The 15,801-nt window shown below is 44.2% G+C and overlaps 1 long non-coding RNA gene across 10 annotated transcripts; it reads right to left on the bottom strand.

Moving 5' to 3' along the window:
* Positions 1-5,550: 5,550 nt before the first annotated feature.
* On the bottom strand, positions 5,551-12,806 carry LOC103643644 (uncharacterized). Of its 10 annotated transcripts, none has more exons than XR_561143.3 (7): positions 11,231-12,806; positions 10,200-10,661; positions 7,073-10,102; positions 6,871-6,954; positions 6,682-6,776; positions 5,982-6,593; positions 5,551-5,821 (listed from the first exon to the last, which is right to left on the bottom strand). It is a non-coding gene; the product is annotated as an uncharacterized lncRNA (long non-coding RNA). The 10 variants fall into 10 exon arrangements; XR_561148.2 differs by having other exon boundaries at positions 5,566-6,593; positions 7,073-7,226; positions 7,596-10,102; XR_561149.2 differs by having other exon boundaries at positions 5,566-6,593; positions 7,073-7,182; positions 7,596-10,102.
* Between the last annotated feature and the right edge of the window lie 2,995 nt (positions 12,807-15,801).

Raw genomic sequence — 15,801 nt, 5'->3', positions numbered from 1 at the left:
TTTCCATCTATGTTTGTTAGAAGGCATAATGCCTATTTTTCTCTTGTATTCGAACATTTGGCAATTAAGAAATAAAAGATTACTTCCCCAATATCCCTTCTTTCTAATCTCACCTTTCACGGCTTCTGGGGAACAATCACTTGCTATTACTGACTGACATGTCCACTCCTCATATGTCAAATATTGGTGTTGATATATATGTTGTTCGTTTCCATGTAATTATTGTGCACTAACATTTATCGAATAATTTGTACACCGTCGCAACGCATGGGCACTCACCTAGTATAATCATAGGTGTGTGTCCGTGCGTTGCAACGGGAACACTATATTACAACCATTAGTACTATACATACTTCTATATATGTGTTTGGAACCAAATTGAGCCGGCGGACGGTCCGCGCCTGTGGGCCGGACGGTACGCGCAAGCGCCAAACAGATTAGGGTTCCGAGTTTTGTGCTACGGTTGTTAGCTAAATTCGTGGGATTCGCTCGGAAATTAGTCTGTAAAGGGTCCAGCCCCCCTCCTCTATAAATAGAGAGGTATACGGCCGATTTGTAATCATCAATCGAATCAATACAACTTCTATTCGCATTTATTTCCAGTACAATTAGGAGTAGTTCTAGTCTAGTTCTAGTTTAGCCTCTCGATCCCCAAATTCTTCGCCTCTCTTTGACTCTACGCCGATTAGAGGAGTCTAGGTCGGCCGGCCCGAGCCTAGACAATCCCTAGGATCTCTCCTCCCCGACGAGGTCCCTCCCGGGAGCGAGATCTAGGCGCCGCCGGCGATCTTCCGCCGTCCCTGCGCACGCGCGGACCGTCCGGCCGTCAGCCAGGAGCCCTAGCCTTGCACCAGACCGCGGACCGTCCGGCCCCTGCGCGCGTACCGTCCGCCCCTGTGTAGAGAGCACCGCCGCGCCTCGCACCAGGCCACGGACCGTTCGGCCCCTGCGCGCAGACCGTCCGCCCCTATGCAGAGGGCACCACCACGGTTCTTGTTGAGTGTTTGGCGCTCCAAAAAGGCGTCAACATACTTTTTGGCGACTCCGCTGGGGAAAGCGAATATAGACGCATCAAATCGGCCCTCAATGGCCGGTTCAAAGGATAGCTCTGAAGTTTCCACCAGCAATATCATCACACCGGCATGGGAAACCTTGCCAACAGAAGAACAACTCCTGTTCGAGGAGTGCCAGGAGCAGCTGATCCAAGAAGCAAAGGAGAAGTTCCTGGCCGACTTCAAAGTGGACAGGAACAACAAAGTCGTTCGGCAACGGGCGACAGATCTGGCTTCGCTCCGACCTAATACGATTACCCCCAATGTAAGTAGCACCAACGAACTCCAATCTCTTAAAGCTTACATAGACGAACAACGAGAACAGTTACAACGTATCGTAGGGGATATACAAAATAATCATAAAAGGCTAGTGTGTGTGCTTGATAAGTCTACTATGGCAAATCTTCCTTCGCACGAGGTTGAATTGAGGGAATACACACATAATTCATCGGCCACAGGTTGTCACGACCAGTCACAACCCCTTTATGGGATGCCGATGGACATGTACCCTAGGCAACGACAGCCTCCCACACACATCGGCGATAAATTTGCCGATCTGCACATGTCCGGACCGTCCGCACGTAGGTGCGGACCGTCCGGGTCAGCGGCGGCTGATCCCATTTTTAGAAGCCAATTACCGAGACCTGCACCCAAGCCACCACATGCCGTGCAAACCCTAGATAGCCCATCTGGACCGTCTGCGTATGGCGCCAGACAGTCCGAATATAATGTCGGACGGTCCGGCCACATGGCCGGACAGTCCGCGCACGGGGCCGGACGGTCCGCGTATTTAATCGGACGGTCCAACACAGAGTTTTTAAGGAGGATGGATATCCAACTCCGTATCCGTCCCAGCTAGACTCCCCATCTCACCATATGACACACCAGCACCATAATATAATCTATCAAACCCATGAGAGTGAATACTTTCTGGCCCCTAGAAGGCTAGAAAGGAATGACCAGTCCTATGAACAACATATGGGGAGGAAAACAACATACCAACATCCAAACAAACTCACCCATATTGGATCAAAGAGCCAGTGGTCTCCCACCGGTTGCCATTGATATAGTAAGGGAGGAAATAGCTGGGGCGTTCCGAGATAAGCTTGGAGTTAGTATAGTCCCCGGGGGGCAGTCATATCGGAGACCTTATGATAGCCAGTTTGACCGACTCCCATACCCACAAGGGACCAGAATACCTGAATTCGCAAAGTTTTCGGGTGACCAAGAAAAGAGCACGCGTGAGCACATATACCAGTTCTTAGCACAGTTAGGAGAATTGGCCGACACCGAAGCATTCTGTGTATGTTTATTTTCATTATCTTTAACAGGAACTGCATTCACATGGTATGCCACGCTCCCTCCTAACTCCATTTTGTCGTGGGAAGATTTAGAACAAAAATTTCATGAACATTTCTTCGCTGGCGATGATGAGCTAGATTTAGTAGACTTAGTAGCCCTACGACAAGAAAAAGATGAATCGATTAGTGATTACATCCGGAGATTCCGGGATACGAGAAACCGATGCTTTCAAATTCATTTAACAGATAAACAACTGGCGGAAATAGCCTTTGATGGATTGCGCTATTATTTAAAAGAGAAATTAGAAGGCATCCAGTTCTTTACGCTAGCAAATTACATCAGAGAGCTTCGGCTTGTGAAAGCCGAAGCAAAGAACTAGTCAAAACGATTCATCACAATGTCCATATAGTAGAACATAGTCAAAGTAGTTCGGACGGTGAACCAAAGGAAATTTACACTGCCGAAATAGTTTGGCCTGAGCCGGCTAAATCTTCGGCTTGCTCCTCCTTGCAGCCAGTTGAAAAGAAACGGTAGGAGGAGATTAAGTTTACATTTAATGTTGGCAGATGTGATAAGATATTCGATGAATTACTAAAAAATGATAACATTAAGATTGATTATATCGTTCCACCTGCCGATGAACTAAAGTGTCGCGCATATTGCAAGTGGCACAACTCATTTTCCCATGCCACTAATGATTGTAATGTGTTCCGACGACAAATCCAATTGGCCATTAATGAGGGACGATTGAAATTTCAGGAGGACACGGAGCCCTTTCCAATGAATATGATCGACTTCAATGGCAAAAAGGTCCTAATTCGGCCCAACACAGCCGATAAGGGCAAAGACAAAGAAGTCATCATCGGCAACGCACGGGAGGCCGATGGAAACAACAAAATTGCTTGCAGGAAAGTGGTGGCCGAGAAGACTCCTAATGGAGGGGAGACACTGAAGGTGACCATCACAAACTCCGGCACTGGAGGGCAAGTGCAGACAAGGAGACATGCGCAAGAACCCATACTACGCATCGCGGACGGTCCGGTGCCCAGGCGCGGACGGTCCGTGACATCGCAAGACGGTTCGGAGCGTTCCAGCGGACGGTCCGGCAACGCTGAAGAACCAAGGCGACCACGTACCTTCAAACCACGACGACCAAAAATAGGTACGTGGAAAACTAACACGTTCAAGGCAACTAGTCGGTTAGTAAAATCTAGCCCGACCTTTGATTAATTATTGTCTAAATATGTGAAAAGAAGGCTGACCCCAGCGACCGGCCACCAAAGTGACCTCGCTTACCCACCCAGGTGCGACGGCAGGTTAGGCCGATTGGACCACCACACCAATCGGAAAGGACGAGAGGTCATAATGTTCAATTAAGACCTAACGTACCTGCATGGACACCTCCACCACCATATCCACCTATGTCATATCCATACACATACATACCTCCACCATATGTCCCAAATCAAATGTGGGGCATGCCACCATACTCATTTGGGATGCCACAGTACCCCGCTTGGGGGGCACCCCAAACATCTATATTCAATAGGCTGACACCTCCAGTACAAGGCCGATTGAGAGCCCCTCAATCTGGTCCATGAGCACAGGCCCAGCAAGATTGCCGAACAACTCAACCCCAAAGGCTGACTAATCCGGCAGGGGGGCATACAGCTACAACCTCCAACAGTATGAAAAAGGAGACGTCATTAAAATAGGAACAACAGATGTCGTCGTACAACAAAATAACGAAGGACCGATGATTTTTTGTGAATCGGCCAACACAAACAAAAAAGAAGGTACGACTGTCAACAAAATAGCCGATCCAAAATACTCCATGCCCCGATGGTGCCCATAGGGATTGACACGATCGCAAAAGCAAAAATAACAGCGCCTTAGAGCAAAGGAGAATCAGGAGAAGGAGGCGGAAAAATATTCAATGACACACATCCGCAGTATCCGCCACCACAAAAGAGATGGAGACCAAAGGCCGTTGAGGAAAATCAAACGGCCACAAAGACAGAAAATAAAACAACAACTGTGCAGCTCTTTGCAGGTATGGCAGACAGTCCGGCTATAAAGACCGGACCAACCGTATAGGGCGCGGATCGTCCGACCCCTGAGGCCGACTCATCCGCAATACACCATGACACCTGCAACGACGTACCAACACCCATGGAGGAAGACGACCTGCAAGGAGAAGACCTGGTCGACTACGAAGCTACGCCAGAACACTTAGAAAATTAGGAAAGCAAGGTGACAAATTGGTCAGGACCAGTATGGCGCACGGCGATATTGGGACTAACAGTTCGATCAAAGCTAAAGGAGTCACGTCCGTTGAGTCAACCATCGGGACTAAGGCCACTGCGTATCATCCTAGTAAGGGTCAAGATGCCTAAGCAAACTGATGTGATCACATCGAGTTAGTTGCTTTTGGTTCGCCTAGCTCCACCAAAAGGCAGGGGGGCATATGTTTGGAACCAAATTGAGCCGGCGGACGGTCCGGCCCTGAGGCCGGACGGTCCGCGCCTGTGGGCCGGACGGTCCGCGCAAGCACCGAACAGATTAGGGTTCCGAGTTTTGTGCTACGGTTGTTAGCTAAATTCATGGGATTCGCTCGGAAATTAGTTTGTAAAGGGTCCAGCCCCCTCCTCTATAAATAGAGAGGTATACGGCCGATTTGTAATCATCAATCGAATCAATACAACTTCTATTCGCATTTATTTCCAGTACAATTAGGAGTAGTTCTAGTCTAGTTCTAGTTTAGTCTCTCGATCCCCAAATTCTTCGCCTCTCTTCGACTCTACGCCGATTATAGGAGTCTAGGTCGGCCGGCCCGAGCCTAGACAACCCCTAGGATCTCTCCTCCCCGACGGGGTCCCTCCCAGGAGCGAGATCCAGGCGCCGCCGGCGATCTTCCGCCGCCCCTGCGCACGCGCGGACCGTCCGGCCCCAGGGCGCGGACTGTCCGGCCGTCAGGCAGGAGCCCTAGCCTTGCACCAGGCCGCAGACCGTCCGGCCCCTGCGCGCGGACCGTCCGCCCCTATGCAGAGAGCACCGCCGCGCCTCGCACCTGGCCGCGGACCATCTGGCCCTTGCGCGCGGACCGTCCGGCCCCTGCGCGCGGACCATCCGGCCCTGTACAGAGGGCACCGCCACGGTTCTTGTTGAGTGTTTGGCGCTCCAAAAAGGCGTCAACAATATGATAGTACAATACCCATGCGCTGCGACAACATACAACCATGTAGCTCCTTTTATAATGTATGCAACACAGTCCATCCTGATTGAGGATTAGGATTTTCAACAAGAACAATCTATAATGTGATTCGACATGATACATATGGTACTGGAAAAAAGATAAATAGCTGAAGCTACTTGCATATTGCAAAAACTACAAATATTTGGATTCTCAACAACTCGTTGTTTGGTAATTGCCTACACCATGGCTCCTTCGTTAACTGTCATTGTCACTAGAGTAAAATCCATAGTTATAATGTAGAGTCAGTTGAAGATAAATTGTAGTCTCAACAACATCACGAGGAGCCAAGGAAGATGTACATGATACTAAAAATGAGATATCCAATCGAGCAACCAAGATATTATAATTAGACACAAGAACATTGTACTTACATCAAGCGAGAAGAACCAAAACGCTCTGCAAAAGTGATCAAATACAACAAGTTGTCGATAACAAACCCTGCTGCTACAGCACGTGCAAAGGCCATAGCCTGCTATTTACGTAAGACTGTTATGCAAGTCTTCATCACTCTAAGCAGTTGAGCCCTACAAAATATGAAGTCTGAGATAGAACTATATATTTTAGATGCAACAAGCATATGGGTTACTGATGTAATGAAGTGCTATCATCTTGTTAATATGGTCGATGTTATATTATTACAAAAGTAGCAACACTTCAACAACATAAAATCAGCAATCAATATAAGTAATTAGAGATTTGAATATGTAGCCAAGAAATTATGACTATAACACATATATACAAGAATAAATTGATGCCGATGTCACATAAATGAAATTTATTTTTGTATTGGCACAACTGCATCCAACCATATAATATGCTAAATAAAAACAGATATATGCAATAGTGCGATTTTGTAAAAACTGAATAATAAATTGTTTATTAATTTGGTCAATCTGGGATGCTTTCTCTTTTACAACAGCTGCAACAAGTTCATCTTTTGTCGTCTCTTGAGCCGTCTCAATCCGTTGGATTGTTTCTTCATTCTATTAAATTAGTTGTATTAAGTTCAATTACTTAATGAAATAGTATATATAGAAAAGAGAACATAAACATTTATCGAATCTAGCACACCTTCCTCTGCAGCTCATCCTGCAGCTTTTGTTCAGTTTTTTTCTTGCAGTTCTTTTATTGGCAACAACATTCTTTAGTTTTTCTTTCTTTAGCTCCTAAGAATAGCAAGATAATTGGAATTCAAAAAAAGAGTAAATAACTTATTAGAAATTCAATGTAAACAAAAGATTCTTGAATGATTATACCTACATTGAATAATGTGAAGATACCATGCATATCACAATGAGAATAGCTTCAAGTCGTGGCATTTTCAAAAGAAAATTTAAAAAATATCTAGAGTGCCACAGGAAAACAGAGTCTCACATATAGTATACTAATTAATTTTACGATTAAATAGATGTATCTAGAACATTACCGACAATTCAAGATAGGTGATAATAAAGACTACTACCTTGATAGTAACATCCTCTTCTCCATCAGCAACTATAATTCTCACTGGAGGAACATCTTTATCAAAATTAATATATCGGTCTTGCACCAGACGGAGTCGCAGAGAGAGTTCTTCACCAATTCAAATAACATCAGTCGTAGGTGTAATGTGATGTCTATATTTGACGAAGCCAAAAGGTTAGCTAATGTTTCAAAAAATGTATCTGTTTGTTTTTCTTATATCGAAGAGTAAGCCAATTAAAAGGACCAAAATAACGAGGCTATAGAAATGTGCACAAACAAATTATGTGATCTATAAGAGGCATCCAAATTGAATTCTAAAAACATTTTATGACATTACCATGACAGATAAAATGATACCATCGCTAACGATCCAAGTCCATGGAGGTGATTTATGAGAGATTATAGGATTTACAGAAATGTAAAATTTGAATCACCATATATGTTAATATCAAAAGCTTATCAGTATTCCCTTAAACGATCCAAGTCCATGGAGGTAATTTATGAGAGATTATAGGACTTACAAAAATGTAAAATTTGAATCGTCGTATATGTTAATATCAGGAGCTGATCAGTATTCCCTTAAATAGACAGAACATGCATCTTGACAATCAGCTTGAGCCACCTGTATTGGGGACAATCTTGTATTGATGAGGCATATGACACCAAGCTCTGGTTTATGATCATGCAAAGCCACATGCTTCCCTTAAATTAATCGAGTCCAAACAACTCAGGCCACAAAATGGTTAACAGACCAAACATGAGTCCCACTGCCCACAACATAATGGTCACATTGGTAATAATATTCATCTAGCTAATTAACGAAATATCCCTTGATAAAAAATACATTCTTTGCTGCGAGGGAGGTGAAGAACCCCAAACACGAAGAAAAACATTAGCATGTTAGGAAGCAGAAATTTACTTTGACAAGACAACCCTGCAACAGTAACTAGATCAAAAATGTACAATAGTTGATAAAAAAAGCCATAATTGTAAAACAAAACAAGTGTGCTATGAACATAAAGGCAAGTGACAAATTTTTGGTTGCTGGCGTATAATTCGACAATTTGAAAATAGTAAATACATATGGAGAACTGCTATGCAGCGTAGGTGATACAACATGATTAGGACCCTGAGAATAATATTGAGGATGGACGTTTCACCTCTCTCACCTGCGAGAACCTCCACTTGAGGGGCTAAGTCGGAGAGGGTGCTCGCGGTGCCTAGGCCTGAGCCAGATGCGTGGTGAGGCTGAGAGCAAGGGCTCTGGTGCTGCAGGTCGTTATCTTTTTTTGGCCAAAAAGGGATGTTGTCCTTGAAGGCTAAGAAAGAGGTGCAAACCTTGTTTGAAGAAAACCAGAATCTAAAGAACCATAACTTGATGCTGTCAGCCTGTCAGTCAGTGGAGCGTGATAACCTGAAAGCACTTCATCATAACTTAGATATTGAGTGTTATCAACTGAAGGCAACCATCGAAGAAACCAAAGCTAAAATTGAATCATTGACCACAGAAAATTATTTAGCTGAAAGAAAACTCCAGCAATTGAGGGTGAAAATAGATGGATTGAAGATTGAGACCACAAAGACAATGGACAATTTGGACAAGGAACATAGTATTGCAGCAGAACTATAGAAGAAAAAGAAGGGCTAACATCAGAAAATTCTATGTAAACGAGTGAGTTAGAGCATAGTCACAAAATTCCTGGATCGATAGGGTCGAGGAACGTGGTACACTATCTATGAGAGATTTTTACATGGTAGGTACAAAAATTACTCTACATATCCAGGTCGAGGATGGTGTTTCCGGGTCAAGGGTCGCTACCACTGTACCCGTTTCTTGTGACTATGAGTTAGAGGAAGAGGAGGCACATTCTAATGTTAAAGATTTGGAAAAGGAACTGGAGTCAACAAAAAGTGTTCCCAATAGTCATATTGTGGAACTATGGAAGTAGAAGAATTCTACCACATAATAGATAGAATGGCTAAAGGCTTCTTTGATGAATATTGAGAATGATCTATCGCAACAACTTGATAGGATTTAAGATATGTAGAAAACTAATGAAACCTGAAGCTGGCAAATGCTAACATGCACAATGAGATTGTAGAAGTTCAAAAGAATGAAGTTGTTGCTTCTATAGTTAATCTTAAGAGAATGTTAGAACAACAAGTACAAGAGATTTCAAATCTTCAGGAGGACAACAAAGACCTCAAAGCAGCAAAGACTGATTTGCATAATGAGGTTATGTTACTTCAAAAATAGAAAATTGTAGCACTGACTCAGTTACAAGAATCTGAGGCTCAAATCAAGAATCTTTAGAGTGACTTGGAATAGCAGTAGAACCAAATTTCAGTTATCCAGCAAGCAAATGAAGAAACAAAGGATAAAAATTCAAACTTGCAAAAGCAATTGGAAGAAACTAAGACTAATCTGCAATAGTTCCATTGTCTAAGCAGTTCAACAATTTATGATCACATTGTTTTAGAGATGTCTACACTTCCTATTTTTAATGATTGTTTTTTACTGTGTTGACACTTCGCATTACACCATAAGCAGAACTTGGAGAGTTGATTAGCACAATCAACCACCGGATCAACCACTAATATTGAATTTAATATTCAACATCTGTAAGTGATATGAAAAGGTAAACTATGTAGGTGTGCTAGAAATTAGAGGGAAATTATGGCCAATACATTGAGAATTTGCAAGCCGTAGAAATAACTGTGTCTGTTCTCTGAGTATTGCCCATTCTTGTTCCTTTATAAAAAGGATCCGCTTGCCAATGAGTGATATTGATTATAGTATGACGATAGTGCTGTCTACAGTGGTGGAGTTCGTTCACTGACCTCGGACGTTGTCTCGGCCGCCAGCTGGTCCCCGTCGAACACCCGATGGATTTCCTTGAAAGCGTCGCCGAACTTCTCCTTGAGCACACGCTCGATGTCCATATTCATCGTCGTCGCCGCGCTAGGGCAGTTGCAGCATGCTCCTTATTATATTACTGCTGCTAAACTTGATAGTTCTGGTTTCTCCCTTCAATAAAGTTTAGCAAGCTATAAGAAGGCATGTACTATTAATTAGTAAAAACTATTACAGTCAAAAGTAATATTGACACCGTCAAAAGCAATACCTAGAGCAAAATGCATGGAAGGTTCCTCACTAACTTTGGCTAGTCAGCTCAGCGTTGGTAAGGGTCGAACACATTCTAGTCGGAAGAACTCTGTATGGTATATTATAACCAGGGATTATTTGAGGCAGCAAGTCGACATCCATTGGTAAAATACCTGTTCCCACCAATCCACAAAATGAGGACCTAGCTCATCAATTATCTAATTGAACTCCAGCCCTTCCTCATTCATGTGCTCAATATTCTACACATTCAATAGGGACACAGTTGCATGTTTTGCAGACAAATATATCCCATGAATATCATTCTCAACAGCGTTCGAGGCATTTGGGATGAACAATGCACCATATTCGCCTTTAACCGATGATGAGGCACCATTTAGAGCTTGAGATTTTAGAGGCCTTTTGTAAATGCTCCCTCGATAAACCACCATTACACTTCCAGACCTCCACATGATCAATTCGCCTGTGCGTCGTTGATCAATGCACACAAAATTTGTGTTAGGAATCCATTTCCGAAAGAATCAATGACGCCAAGACAGACTCAAATTCACCATATTTAATTGAGAAATACAATGCATGTTGAATTGACATCAGCAAAAAACTCTAAAGAAAAAGACCTGCTGCAAATCTTACTACACGACCAAAAGGGGGCATAAAAACCCGGGGAAAACCTCCTAAAAAAGGTACTATAAAGAATAATTCATTCCTAGACAAGGCCCAGACAACATATGTCTAACGGAAACAGTGTCAACACTCAATAAGGATACATAGAAACTTTTGCTGATCAGTTGATTTTTACAGGTAAGTAGCATCATTTGGAAGGCTTTAATAGCACTTATTTCTTTAGAATCCCTACGACAATGCTCATTGGCATATCTTCACATGCCTCAAAATTTGCTACTAAAGAGAAAGAAGAAATGGGAAAGAGGCAAATGAGGCGTACCCACCGGCGCTGGCACCAGTAAAAATTATTTCTACTGATCAAACAATTTGAAATATAATAGGAAGAGTAATAAATGAAACAAAACGAACCTTCAAATGATTTGTCCTCAGAAATTGCTGGGTGATATCAGGACCCCAAAGCAATCCATTGTCTTGTTCTTTATTCGGAGAAAGACCCATCTGCAAGGAAGGGTCAGACCACAACACATCCCTAGGGATCAAATTTGAGCCTTCCTAAGGAGGGTCAAGAACAGTTCTCATTGCTTTCAATAACTCATCCAATGATCCAAGTTTCATGGAAGTCAAATCATCAGTAAAATTCACCTTGTAGTTGTGACCCTTTCCCCCCTTTTTTGAATTATTTGATGGCATTACAATTGTACCATGGAACTACTGAGACACCTCCACGTGAAGTGTACACACATCCTGCTATTATTGCCACTAGAGGAAGCTCCCCAAAACATCTTTAAAATTTTCGATAAAGTTGAGGGCCCTGATCTTTGTATTTAGTCATTATCTCCTTCTCAAAACCATATTAAAGGATTCATGGTTTCCCCGGAGAAGGAACACACAATTTTGGAGTAGCACTCGAAAGAAAGAAAGAACACCATTAATTAGCAATCATTTATGTTTCACACTATTCGATGGTTGAATTAAAATTTCTATAGAATGTCAAAGGAGGATTCACATCTTGTGCGAGTTAACAATCAAATGTCTAAATATATATCACACATGGCACTAAATAGCGATCGTAGCGACCTCCTACAACTGCAGCTACAGCGTATGAATACAATATGAAACAAACGAATAATTCTAATTCACTTAACATACATATGGTTTAAATGGCATCATATTTTTTCACAATTTAAGTATGTGCGACTTTATATTTTTAGTACAGTTAAATGTCTATTTATACCCATTATTCATGATATATATACTTAAATTTAGAATTAATGATCTGCTACCTCTAACAACAACCCGCTATACAATATTTAGTACATCGATATCACATCATCAATATGCCAACCATTGAAATCTGAGGGAACGAGAACAAGTACTCCAAGATAAATTGTGTGGGTCATGAATAATAATTCTATGTTGATTCCATTTAATTGTTTATTGTGCAAAATTAGCAAACCTACAGTTGTTATTAAGTCCAATCCAAACAAAGGGGAGAAGACATTATCGTCAGAGTCTGAGCTGCCATCAAAACAACTCAACCAGTTAGTATCAATCTGCGTCCATAAATCTCATAGATTCAACAACAAAAATGGAACCAAAACATGCATGAGGCTTAACAGTGAGTTGGAAAATCTGCGACATAATTCACCTTCCAGTCGAGGAGCAGGAGGAAGACCTCGAGGCCCTAGGCACCACGATCAACGTAGTCGCCGTTGAAGACGAAGATGCGGTCCTTAGAAGATGATGTCGTGGAGCTGTCTCTGGATCTACGGCGTGCACAGGGGCGGGGACGGTTGAGGTCGCCGACCGGTGGGGTGGTGGAGTCCGCCGGTGGGGGAGGAGGAGGCCGTTGTGTCACACGTTGAAGAGAAGGGGGAGATGGAGGCCGCCGGGGTTGGAGGATGTTGTTCTGTCGCGGTGGAGGCTACGCGACCGAGGAGTGGTGGAGGCACCGACAATGGATACTCCGATCGGAGGCCGTGTTGAAGAGGAGGGGCCTTGGGCCGCACACTGGGCTACTGGGCCGCACGCGGTTAGGGTTAGGGATTTCAGAAAACTTGAGAAAGAGATGGAGCGGACAATAGGAGGGGAATAAGCTGCAATAGTAGTCTGCCATTCCGTGTTCTGCCTTTCTGCCATTCCGTGCTCTGCCTTTCACATTCCTGTTTTGTCATTTCCATTCCCATTCTCATTCTCACCATTCCTTGTTGCACACCATGCTGTCATTTCCATTCCCATTCCCATTCTCAACATTCCTTGGTGCACACCCTAGTCAGCCCCGCGTCACGACCCCCATTCCCATAGCGCAAACCATCACACTCCGGACGCGGGGCCCACGTGACAGCCCCCATTCCCATTACGACATTGCCCATCGAGCCCATGTGACAGCCCCCCATTCCCATTTCCCATTCACACTCTAGACGTCGGGCCCACACTCCGCACTTCGGGCCCATGTTACAGCCACCCTCAATTTTGCACACGTCGGGCCCACGTCCGCTTGCGCAAAAAGCAAGTCACTTTGACACTAACAAGAGCACTTGAGCACTATTGCTTCCTCCAAAGCAGGAAGGCTTATAAGCTGGGAATGGGGGGATCGACTGACCGGTATGGTACAATTTTTGCGCCACGGTGAGCTGGTGACGACGACGTGTGGGTTGTGTTATTTGGTGCAGCCCACTAGCATGGCCAGCACACCACACTTCTCTGGCTCGGCCCAACTTGGTGTTTCAGTCCCTCGCCAACGTTCTCACTATCCAGTGGGCCCCCCTCCAGCTCACTCTCGCACATCGGTCTCTCGAGAGGTCGACATGTGACGGCGCCTTCGTCCTCGCAACCGCTGCTGTGACGGTGTCGGTCCACACCCGCATCCCCTGTCTCCAGGACCTCCACGACCTCCACTCCGCGAGCTCTTATCCTTGCTCTCTAGCACACCTATGAGTACCCCGCGTGCTACACCCTCGTTGACATTGACCAACTGCCCCTCCCCTCCACCCACCCACCCGCCCCCCGCCGTCCTCCTCCTGCGGATCCACAGTGCACGGTGTAGGATCCACTCTTCTCGTCCCCTCCGCCTGCCCACCGTCGCCCTCCTCCATGGATCCACTGCGCTCGGCGCAGGAGCTCTTCACGCGCGTTTCCCTCCTCCATGGATCCACTGCGTTCGGTGCAGGAGCTCTTCACACGCGCACCTCGCCTTTCCTTCTCCTGTTGTTGGGGACGGTGCGACCGCACACGCGGTGGTTCTCCACGGACCCGTGGACGTCGACGCGCACCTGGACGATCCCTAGAAGCACAGGGGGAATACGGCGAGGTGCACAACGGTGAACCAGATCACCGAGAGCAGCATAGTGGGTGCTAGGGATGGAGCTATCCCTCCGCTAGCCACATGGATCCTCTCTGCCTTTAGTTCCTCACCTCTACTCTCTCTTTGCAGGTCTGCGAGGTAGTACCATTGACGAGGCTTCTCCATCCCCTCCGGCGAGCTCCCCTTCCAAAAAAGTGGTGAGGTATGTCTGCCCTCATTCCTTACCTCTCGTACATGCCCTTAGTACTAATATCGCCATAGATGGTGCATACAAAACGAAGCTGCTTTTGTTGACCCCGTGCAGCAGGATTATTGTTTAACAATGGCGGTGAATGAAGGAATGAACGGAAGTAAACTTTATGCAACCTGTTCTTGGGCCCAAGAATCTCTCTATATTGACTGAAACTTAACAGGTTTTCTGTGTGAGCAAACCATGACGATATCGAGATGTGGCCTCGGTCCTGTTTTTTACTGTGAGCTACTAGCTGAAGCTGACCCTTTTCAAATGCATCTACTGCATGGATTATACACGGGCGGCGTCGCAGCGAGTAGCCCGGCCCGCCGGTAACAATCTCCGAAATCCTATCATTTTTGTGGCTTTGTTCAGGGATCATCGTCAGTCACATGCTTTTGATGGATTAAAAGCGACCACATAGATAGCACAGAGTGGCATATCCTCCCTTGGGGCGATTTTCAGAATTGTCTTGATATTTTAGGAACCATTTTTCTTTTGCATTTGATGATGCATTTATTGATTTCAGTTCAGAACTCTATTTGTACTTATGTTTGCATAGGCTACCATGCTCTAATTTCACACGAGATTTTGAGATACTTCTTGGCACTTGTATTTTTTGTCATTGAAGCCCATATGCTCTGTTGCTATGCCATAATGGACTGCTTGGATGATGCCGAGAATTTATATTTATCTATAAAAAACAGAAACCCATATGCTCTGTTGCTATGCCATAATTGAAGCCCATATGCTCTGTTGCTATGCCATAATGGACTGTGTGGAGATTTGAGGTATCCAGCTATTAATTTATATTTATCTATAAAAAACATAAACATACTCGTGACAGTCTTGTTAGTAGAAGTATCTGCAGGTTTATTGTCCTTTTCCGATGGATGTTTCAGCTCATATATACCAAAAAGATTTCCCATGGTTAAAAACAATAGCAGATTAAAGTTGTTCTCATGTATGGATGTGTGATTGGTTGCTCTTTTTCTTTCCGTAGTTAGATGATATGGTGAATCGAGGATAAGTGACCCAAACTTAGACATATTATGTGTTATGTACTTTCTTATCGTGAATAGAGGACAAGTGACCCAAACTTTAGACATATAATGTGTTATGTACTTCCTTATCATGTACCTGTGTGTATTGTGGTGTTGTTGTAGCCTTAACAAGGGGTTATACTTTGATAATGTGTAGTAGTTAATGTCATATCTTTGGTTTATGTTCTCCAGGTCATCAAAAACCACATCTTTAAGTTCCTTGCCATGAAATTCCTAATTAATCGAGCCCTAAAAACCGCACGGCCACTTGACTTATTTTTTGGATCGTCATTTTTTATTTTGCTTGTGAGGCTTGTTCTACAAATGTTTATTATACTATACTCTATTGGTTCAGATATGAACATTTTGTAAACTTATACTTGAAAAACTAAAAAGAAAT

The sequence above is a fragment of the Zea mays genome, chromosome 1 (genome assembly GCF_902167145.1).
Source record: "Zea mays cultivar B73 chromosome 1, Zm-B73-REFERENCE-NAM-5.0, whole genome shotgun sequence".
Lineage (NCBI taxonomy): Eukaryota > Viridiplantae > Streptophyta > Magnoliopsida > Poales > Poaceae > Zea > Zea mays.
This window is presented reverse-complemented; position numbering and strand designations above follow the sequence as displayed.